A 10,843-nucleotide genomic window follows, 5' to 3' on the forward strand; every position below is an offset into this window, starting at 1 on the left:
CTTTTTTGATAGCTCACAGTAAATACGCTGATGCGGCTACCTGTATGATTGTGCTATGAATAAAGGCCTGCGTACATAAGCTGCCTTGCCTGCTTACCTTGCTTACTTCTGATAAAAGAATAAAAAAGAAAAGGGCAACCCAGTTCGAAATTTCACCGAGCAAATTTCGAACTGGGTTGCCCTTTTCTTTTTTATTCTTTTATCAGAAGCAAGGCAAGCAGGCGAGGCAGCTTATGTACCTAGGACTTAAATGCGTCGACACATATTCAGTAGTCACACGCGCAGAAAATTGAGTGTTTTTGGAGAGAGCGGAGAGGAAGGAGCCCCTCTCTACTTTTTCCTTCCCGCTCTTAACCAAAAAACTCAATTTTCTTTACCGCACGCGTGTGACTACTGAAATAAGAAGCATGGCATTCTTACTTAAGTCATATCTGGTAACTGGTAAATGACTAAAGACCAAGTTTGACCTAATTCAAATGTGATTCTGAAATCTTTAGTCTTTTATCAGATATGACTTCAACAATAATGCCATGTTTCTTATGTGTCGCGGCCTTTAGTGTTTTATGCTTGATTTACATTTAGCATCATTTCGTGGTTTCGCACAAAATCAAGCCAAATTTACCATGATTTCGCATACAAAAGTGAAATCATCTCATCTTGCCGGTTTTACCATTTTCAAAAGTAGAGTTGTGTAGTACCGGAACGAGTTAGTTCATTGGAACTATTCCGAGACTCATGGCACAATTACCAGGTAGATGCATCAGCAAACAACTACAACAAAAACGAGTTCAGTACTGTGAAATGTCAAAAATGTTTTCCAAAAATAAGCGATTCACACATTTTTTTCAACAAAATTTTGTTGGGCAGTTATTAATAAACACATTATAACAAAAATCCGTCAAAAATTCACAGTTTTTCTTTTAAATTTTTGTTTTTTAATTTTGTGCTTTCAATTACAACTTTTTTGACAGCTCACAGTACATCAGCTGGGCTGACGCGGGTACCTGTATGATTGTGCCATGCCGATACTGGAACGATATCCGACTCGTTCGTTTATGTAGTTCCTTTCGTTCATCTCGTTCCTTTTGTCCATCTCGTTCCATTCGCTCATCTCGTTTTTTTGTTCATCGGATTCAAACGTTCTTTTCTATTTTGATTTGTTTGTTATTAACAACAGGGATACCAACTGTTCCAGGGCAAAAATCGCTACAGAAAACAGAAAAGTTGTGTTAAAACCACCATAAATCTCCACCGACTAACTCATGGTTCACACATACGCAACAGTTGCTGCAATTTTTCAATTCCGTTTTGACCGTTTTCTTACGTTTAACAGAACCCAGGAGTTATGATTTCACAACATCTTTCGATGTAGTCTAACAGAGTTATAAAAATGCACTCCGTTCGATACATTTTATAAGCAGTTGCTGTAGAGATCCCTACAGAAAAAACAGTTGGTTGATCCCTACACATTTCTTCAAGAGATAAACAAGAGTGTATACATTTCGAAGAATTTGTTATAAAATAAAGAAATAACTTAAGTTGCGAAAATTTTTGCTGTAATTCACGAGACGGAAATTTTTAATGGAGTGGAGTTGGAGTCCATGTTGAAAGCTGAACTAGTGATGGGAAGGTAACATAAAAAAACTTTAGGATGATGAAAGAACAAATGTTCCCAACTTAAGTTGTTATTTCTTTATTTTATAACAAATTCTTCGAAATGTATACACTCTTGTTTATCTTTTGAAGAGATGTATAGGGATCAACCAACTGTTTTTTTCTGTAGGGATCTCTACAGCAACTGCTTAGTCGATGGTCAGACTAGCACGATTTTTTTTTTTTTTGAAAAAGTGGTAACACTCGAATTGTTCGGACGTCAAATTTTTAGCGCAAATAAACTCTTAAAATATTTATAATGTTTATAAATTAACAACACATCACCCGGCATTTTAATTGCAATTTCAATGCATTTAAGATGCCTGGTCCAATCCTCGATGACATAGACTTCGATGTTGCGGAAGAAGAAGTAACATCAACACCTCAACCCAACGGTGACGCAGCAACAAACGTTCAAAATGTAAAACCAAATGAGCCGAAAAGGCAAAGGCTGGACGGCGCCCTTTCGTCAGTAAATTTAAATACTTCCGATCTCAAAAGGAAATTGGTGAGTTACAACCCTAATGACCAAAATAAATTTGGCATTCTGGGAGTCCTGACAGATATTAATCTGGAAAATAACCACCCAGCCACTGAACCTCGTATCCGTACAACAAAAGAAACTACGTCAGCACCAAAATCTTGGGGCCCGCCAATTGTTGTCTTCAACGTCAACATTAAAACTTTATATGAGTCATTGAAATCAACTATTCCCTTATCTTCCTTTAAAATAAAGAATGTCAACAAAAGCAAAAGTAAGCTTTATTTTGCAGACCCAGCTATTCACTCCTCCATGATGGCAGTTTTGAAAGAAAAAAACATACAGTCATACTCGTTCACGCCAAAAGAACTTAAACAAGAGTCCTTAATAATTAGAGGATTATATCCAGCCACTGATTCGGACGACATAAAAGCGGAGCTCGACATTCTAGCCCCCGATACAGTAGACAGTGTGAAGAAGTTCAAAACTTCTGCTTCAGTTAAAAAAAAACAGAGACACCGGATTGTTTATTGTTTCTCTGCGGCCTGGAAAGAAACTTGGGGACGTAACCCACATTAACCTTATACAAGGTCAATCTTTTACGTGGGAAAAGCCAAAAAGGAAAGATTCCGACATACAGTGCCACAGATGTCAGAAGTGGGGTCACGTATCAAAGAACTGCAATTCGGCCTACAAGTGCGTAAAATGCGATCAACAGCACGCCCCTGGCGAGTGCCAGCGTGTGCGGTCAGAGTCGACAGCTCCCTATTGCATCAATTGCGGCGAACCTGGTCACCCGGCCAGCTGGAAGGGCTGTCCTACGTATAAAAAATTTGTTGCAGCACGTCGTAGCAAGGTCACAAAGGCAATAGAAGAAAAAAAATATTGCTAGGGCCAACGTCAACAGGGCAGTAAACAATTCAAGAGTTTCCACAGGAAAGAGTTTTTCAAGTCTTTTCAACAATAACCACACCCAGCAAAATATAAACATCCCTCAGAAACCGTCTTTGATCGAAGACTTTTTGAAGTTAGCGAATTTCTTCTTGGAGCCTGAAGAGATGTCACTGGAGCAGGAGATAAGTATGTTTCTCGCAAAATACCAATCCATGTCAAAGTCTGATGCAAAAACCCAATTCTTGCGTCTATTAAATAAAGTAAAAGACCAATATGGACCATAGATCAGTTAATTTATTATCCTTTAACGTTAGTTCGCTTGTCGATACAAGTCGACAAATTGATCTCCACAACACACTTTCAAGATACAAGATAGACATTGCCTTCATCCAAGAGCTGCACCTACGAAGATACAGAAAAATTAATCTTCCTGGGTATAATATTATATGCAATAACTCATCTGTTGGGGTAGCAGTTGTAGTCAAAAACTCTATTAAATTTAATAGAATAGTTTTGAGCGATATTGGAATTTATACAGCATTTATCCCAATTGATTCAGCAAACAATGGCAATCATCAGAGATGGTTATTCGGTTCTGTTTATATTCCATGTGGGTGACGTAGGGGATGGAAGATACCAAGCAACGGTCCTGACCGGTTTTAACATGGCGAAGCCCAGGATTTATCTTGGTCCCTCTTTCGTCTCAAGTGGACACTGACCTCCCCGTGGTGTCACCTGGGGAACTGCCTTTAACACCCGTTAAAGGTAGTGAGCTAACATGTGCCGCGCGTTCACCCATAAGAACGTTAAAAACTTGGGTTTGGGCATGGTATAAGTAAAGAGGTAGATTTAAATGAAATAAATCTATAGAACCCTTGTTTTTCCTGAATTCCTAAAACTTCAAAATTAAGCAACAAGTGGGTTTATTTACAACACCAATTTTGAGCATTTTATAAAAATCTCGAAAAATGAATGAAGGACCAATGTTTCTCCGCATAATCAAGTTGTGGATATTGTTACGAATGTAACTGATAGGTTTAAGTTAGTTTAGTTTAATTTCCGTTAATTTAAAAATTTGAATTGTAACGTAAAGTTTTTATTACGCAGTTACTTTATTTAAGCAACAACAACTACCATGTAGAACTCTCTTCATTATTCTAGATGTTACTTTACCTTTCATTAATGTGCTTTTATTTTGTTTTGCCATAATCATGTAATTATTGTTTAGTTTGTTACTTCTTTGCACTTGTTTGTTGTTGTTACGTCATTACTGTGCTTGTCGTCCAATTGTATTCCCCCGTGTATGTATGTGAGTATGGTTGTTCGCTTAGTGCGAATGTGCGTCTGTGTGTTCGCTGCACAGATTCGAGATGTTGCCATATGTGTTCTGGAGGACTCTAGAACAGGGAGACTTCGGGGAATAAATACCGGGGAAATGGCAATGACGGAGGAGTTGTGTTTTAAGCGTTGAACTGAACAGATCGGTTAAAGAATTGCTGCGTGCTAACTAGAGACTTGCTGTGTGCTTAGTAATTAAAGTCGGTTCTGAATAAGTGTAATAAAGTAAATAAAGCATTGTAGAAACGTAATCTAAAACGAACCCTGTTTTATTTGGTACAAATCGTATCGGGGAATAAAACAACGTCTACACGGACATTAGTTAAATCTAATTCCGTAACAATTGGTGTCAGGAAGTGAGATTACAATCATCCTACAATGAAGTTTAAGGATCTACGAGTGGAAGACTTGAAGAAGGAGCTAAGTAAGTTGGAGTTGTGTTCTACTGGCAACAAAGCCGAACTACAAAAACGCTTGTTGGAAGAGTTCGAGCGCCGTGGAATGAACATCGATGAATATGAGTTCGACGGTAAGGAGGAAGTCGAGTTATCGGCAAAGGGCGAATCCAGCGTTGAGGAAGTCTCTTCGGTAGCTGCCAGGGGTGACGATTTGAAATCAATGCTGGCTATGATATTGCAGGAAATGAATAAGAAAAGTGAAGAAAATTCCAAAATGATGGAGAAATTAGATGCTAAAATGGACGAAATGAAAGCAGAAAATTGCAGAATGGTTGAAGAAAATTCCAGAAAGAGTGAAGAATATTCCAGAAAATTGGAAGAGAAATTAGAGGTAAATTCTAGAACAATTAACGAGAAACTCGAGAACATCACGATGGTGATTGAAAAGAGAGTAGAAAACGTGGAGGTACAAATTAAAGAGTTGGATAAAAAGATTTTGTCTGTTGACGAGAAATTTCTGGCTCAAGATGAGAAGATTCTGGGCATAGAAAAGAAAATGTCGGAACTGGAAATTAAAGGCGGTGCAGTGAGAGCTATCCATAACGCGTTAAAAATTAAGCCTCCAGTGTTTGACGGCTCTACCTCTTTCAATGTGTTCAAATTACAGTTCGAGACAGTGGCTGCTAGAGATTCTTGGAACGACAACGAAAAGGCGGTATCACTCCTTATGGCATTGAAGGGTGATGCTGCTGACGTATTACAGAGTATTCCCGCCGCTTCTAGGAACAACTATGGAGATATAATGGCTGCTCTTGAACGTAAGTACGGTAGTGAACACAAGCAAGAGATCTACCGAATGGAACTGAGGGGAAGAGTCCAGAAGCCAAATGAGACCTTACAAGACTTTGCGGCTGATATAGAGCGATTGGCGCAGCTGGCATATCCAGGAGAGACACATCCATTGGTGGACCGCATAAAGATTGAAACATTTGCTAGTGGTATTCGTGATCCAGAGATAAAATTTGCGACGTATGCGGCACCGATGGGAACATTTGCAGAAACCGTGTCATTTGCCCTGGCCCAAGAAACCGCGAAGATGCTGGTGAAACCTAAAGCTTACAACGTGCGGAGGCTGCAAGTTGAGGACAACAATTCCCAGACCGTTGTCGACCTGCTGAAGGATGCACTGATGCGTGTGAAACGAGGAGCTGCTAGAACGAAAAAGACTTGTTATAATTGTCGGAAAATTGGACACATGGCCCAAGAATGCAGATTGCAACAAGCAAGGCCCAGATCTGCCTCATCGCCTTCAAAAAGTGACGACCAACCGGTGGCCAAGAATCTGGAAAGAGAGACATCAGGTGAATCAAATAAAGTGAATTCCGTCAATCACGAGACGCCGCTGGCAGAGGATGAAAATGATGGTCCCACAATCTCTATAGGCATAGTCCAGCAGAGGAATCACAACTTAACGGTTAAAGGCTTCGTCAATGGTGTATTGCGTACCTTGACATTGGACACCGGTGCAACAAAGTCCATTATTAGACCGGATTTGGTAAAAGGGAAGGTATTGCCATTAAATGGAGTCAAATTGCGGACGGCCACAGGCGAGACTACAACGGTGCATGGAAAGGCCTACCAAAGGCTAAGTATGGGTAGGAAATCGGTAAATTTCGATTTTATAGTGGCCGATATTGTGGACGAAGTTATACTTGGTGTAGACTTCATGATTGCCTTCGATATCAACCTGGACATAAAGCACCGTGTGATGACATGGTCCAATGTGGAAATACCGATAAGTGTGGGCTACAACGAGAAAAGCAAACATCGCCCTAAGGCAGAATCCGGCGAGATCGCTGTCGATGTCCGTACGCTGAAGTTGGAAGCCGCCGACAAATGGCCCGCAGGAAAGTGGAAAAATCTCGCAACGAGGAGGAAAAAGCGAAGATGTACGTCGAGGAAAGGTCCATCGAAAAACGGCCGTACGACAAGGAAGGACAAGTCCGAGGAAGACCAGGTGGCACTTAGGAGGGTGACCACAAAGAAAGAAGGTATAGCGTCACGATTCCTGGAGAGAAAGCAACGTCGTCCAGTAGAGCAAAAGTCCAAAGCTGACGCAGTAGAGGTTACATCTAAATTAGTTGCCACCACTATAGAACGAGAACTGCGTCTAGTCAAGAGGAACAGGCTTAAGCGGGAGGCAGTGTTACCAATGCCCAAACCACCGAGAGGGAACTGTGCCTATTCGGGACGAACAGGCTTAAGCGGGAGGCAATGTTACGAATGTAACTGATAGGTTTAAGTTAGTTTAGTTTAATTTCCGTTAATTTAAAAATTTGAATTGTAACGTAAAGTTTTTATTACGCAGTTACTTTATTTAAGCAACAACAACTACCATGTAGAACTCTCTTCATTATTCTAGATGTTACTTTACCTTTCATTAATGTGCTTTTATTTTGTTTTGCCAAAATCATGTAATTATTGTTTAGTTTGTTACTTCTTTGCACTTGTTTGTTGTTGTTACGTCATTACTGTGCTTGTCGTCCAATTGTATTCCCCCGTGTATGTATGTGAGTATGGTTGTTCGCTTAGTGCGAATGTGCGTCTGTGTGTTCGCTGCACAGATTCGAGATGTTGCCATATGTGTTCTGGAGGACTCTAGAACAGGGAGACTTCGGGGAATAAATACCGGGGAAATGGCAATGACGGAGGAGTTGTGTTTTAAGCGTTGAACTGAACAGATCGGTTAAAGAATTGCTGCGTGCTAACTAGAGACTTGCTGTGTGCTTAGTAATTAAAGTCGGTTCTGAATAAGTGTAATAAAGTAAATAAAGCATTGTAGAAACGTAATCTAAAACGAAACCTGTTTTATTTGGTACAAATCGTATCGGGGAATAAAACAACGTCTACACGGACATTAGTTAAATCTAATTCCGTAACAATATGATAAAATGTTTGTTTCAATGATAACCTGACGAATTATTTCCATACAAATGTTCCAAAAATAATTTTAAAAATCATTGAATTCGATTGTTTTTAAAATTGTTTGACATATTATTCAAACACCACACACACATACACAGTTTGTGTATATTGTTTTGAAGTTTTAGGAATACTCGAATGAAAAAATTTAAATTGACATAAAGCTTTGGCTAACCTTTCTTATTAAACCATGGGTTTGGGCGTCGGGTTAGTAACCCTCCCCTAGAAAAACAGCCTACTATGAAAAAACGAAAGAAAAGAAAAACAAACCCCTCTAAAGTTGACGAACCCCGCAAACGTTTTAAGGACCATGATCTGCGAATCTGCACCTGGAATGTTCGCACTCTTTATAGAGAAGGTGCAGTCTTCGCATTGGCAGACGTACTTGAAAAGTACAAGGCCGATATTACTGCCATACAGGAAGTACGATGGATTGGGAAAGGCGTAACAACAACACCTAAAGGTGACGCACTGTATTATAGCTGCCATGACGTAAAGCATGAGTTTGGTTGTGGATTCGTAGTTACTCGGAGACTAAAACATCTGGTATCCAGCTTCACCCCAGTGAATGAAAGACTTGCTGCAATTCGAATAAAAGCTAAATTCTTCAACATCAGCTTTATTTGCGCTCATGCTCCCACTGAAGAAAAGGACGAACAGACCAAAGATATATTTTACGAGCGCTTCGAAGAAACATATGACCGTTGCCCTGCCCATGACATTAAAATCATTCTAGGCGATTTTAATGCCAAAATTGGAAAGGAGAATATCTTTGGCCCAACAGTCGGGAAATTCAGTCTCCACAGTGAAACATCTGACAATGGTATGAGGCTGATAGACTTTGCAGCTGCAAAAAACATGGTAGTTAGCAGTACCAGATTTAATCATCTCGATATCCATAAGGGCACCTGGCTGTCTCCAGATCAGAAAACAAGAAACCAAATTGATCATGTTGTGATAGATGGAAGACATTCATCGAGCGTGTTGGATGTACGATCGTTCCGAGGCGCAAACATTGATTCGGACCACTACCTTGTTGTTAAACGTAGCAAACAAAGTACGAACAGACACAACACGAAAGTTAGACATCGGTAAGCTGCAATCACAACAGACAGCCACAGCATATTCCACTCAACTAGCCCAATTGCTTAATCAAAGCACTCCTCATCCCGATAACATATCAGCGAAATGGCAAAGCATTGCCCACTCCATGCAAACAGCCGCAAAATCCATACTTGGATACCAGAGACCTCCACCAAGGAATCCATGGTATGATGAGGAGTGTCGTGCTGCCACCGAAGAGAAAAATGCGGCATATAAGGCTACTTTACAATCCGTAGCAACGCGTAGCGCACGAGAGAGATACCGGGAGAAAAGGAGGGAGGAGAAACGTCTTTTCCGCAGGAAAAAGAGAGAGATGGAAAAGCGGGAGTGTGAAAAAATCGAGATGTACAGGAGCCAGAATGAAGTCCGAAAATTCTACCAAAGAGTCAAGCATCAAACTGATGGCTTTGGTACAGGCACATCCTCCTGTAGAGACCAGCAAGGTAATTTGGTAACTGATACAGATAGTGTACTCAGGATATGGAAAGAACATTTTTCAAATCTGTTGGTATCCAATAGCAGCGAAGGCGACGAAGATACCACAGTCCCAATCCCAGAAGATGGTATTGAATGTATACCGCCCAGCCAAGATGAGGTAAAGACAGCAATAAATCGGCTGAAGAATAATAAGGCAGCAGGGGCCAATGGCTTACCAGCCGAGCTGTTCAAAACCGGAGGCGACACGCTGATAAGGTGTATTCATCAGCTAGTTAGCACAATCTGGCAGGAAGAACGAGTACCCGACGATTGGAACCTGAGTATCCTGTGCCCCGTCCACAAGAAGGGAGATAAGACTGTATGCTCTAACTATAGGGGCATAAGTCTACTCCCTATTGCCTACAAGATCGTGTCAGGGATATTGTGCGAACGACTAAAGCCTATGGTCAACGAGATAATTGGACCATACCAATGCGGCTTTAGACCTGGCAAGTCCACCATTGACCAGATATTTACCCTGCGGCAAATCCTAGAGAAGACCCAAGAGATGCAGATCGACACGTACCACCTTTTTGTCGATTATAAAGCAGCCTTCGACAGCCCGCTGCGTTCAAAGGTATTCCAAGCCATGTCTGAATTTGGTATTCCCGCAAAGCTCATCCGGCTTTGTAAAATGACTTTAACTGACACGAGGTCCTCAGTTAAAATAGGAAAGAACCTCTCCGAAGAGTTTGGTACCAAAAGAGGTTTCAGACAAGGAGACAGCCTTTCGTGTGACCTCTTCAACATCCTGCTAGAAAAGGTTATACGAGAGGCAAACGTCAAAAGAAGTGGCACAATCTACACCAATAGTCACATGTTACTTGCTTATGCTGATGATATAGACATCATGGGCCGATCAGTAAAAGAAGTAACTGATACCTTTATAAAGGTCGAAGGAGAATCTGCTAAAGTGGGTCTGGCGGTAAACGGTGAGAAGACCAATTTGATGGTGTCGACGCGCAATGCGTCCATTGATCTCGGACCGACTGTGGAAGTTGGTTCCTATAATATTGAGGTAGTAAAAGACTTCGTCTACCTCGGCACCTCCGTAAACACAACAAACGACATCAGTTGTGAAATAAAAAGAAGAATTGTATTGGCCAACAGATGCTACTTTGGTTTAAGTAAGCAGTTTAAAAACAAAGCCACATCTCGTCAAACAAAAATAACGCTCTACAAAACACTGATACTACCCGTGCTGATGTATGGCTCCGAAGCCTGGGTACTTGCGCAAGCAGACATGGCAGTGCTTGGTGTGTTTGAGAGAAAAATTCTTCGAAAGATCTACGGACCAATCTGCGTTGACGGTGAATATCGACGTCGCATGAACCACGAGCTGTATCTGCTATACAACGACATCAATATAGTTAAACGTATCGAGATGCAGCGATTGCGTTGGCTAGGCCATATCATAAGAATGAGCGATGATGAACCCGCTAAAAGGCGTATGAATACATGCCACATGGCGGTGCACGCAGAATTGGCAGGCCAAGGAATAGATGGCGCAAACAAG

Source organism: Musca autumnalis, unplaced genomic scaffold (genome assembly GCF_047663935.1).
Source record: "Musca autumnalis isolate F117 unplaced genomic scaffold, ASM4766393v1 scaffold_5, whole genome shotgun sequence".
NCBI classification, from domain to species: Eukaryota; Metazoa; Arthropoda; class Insecta; order Diptera; family Muscidae; genus Musca; species Musca autumnalis.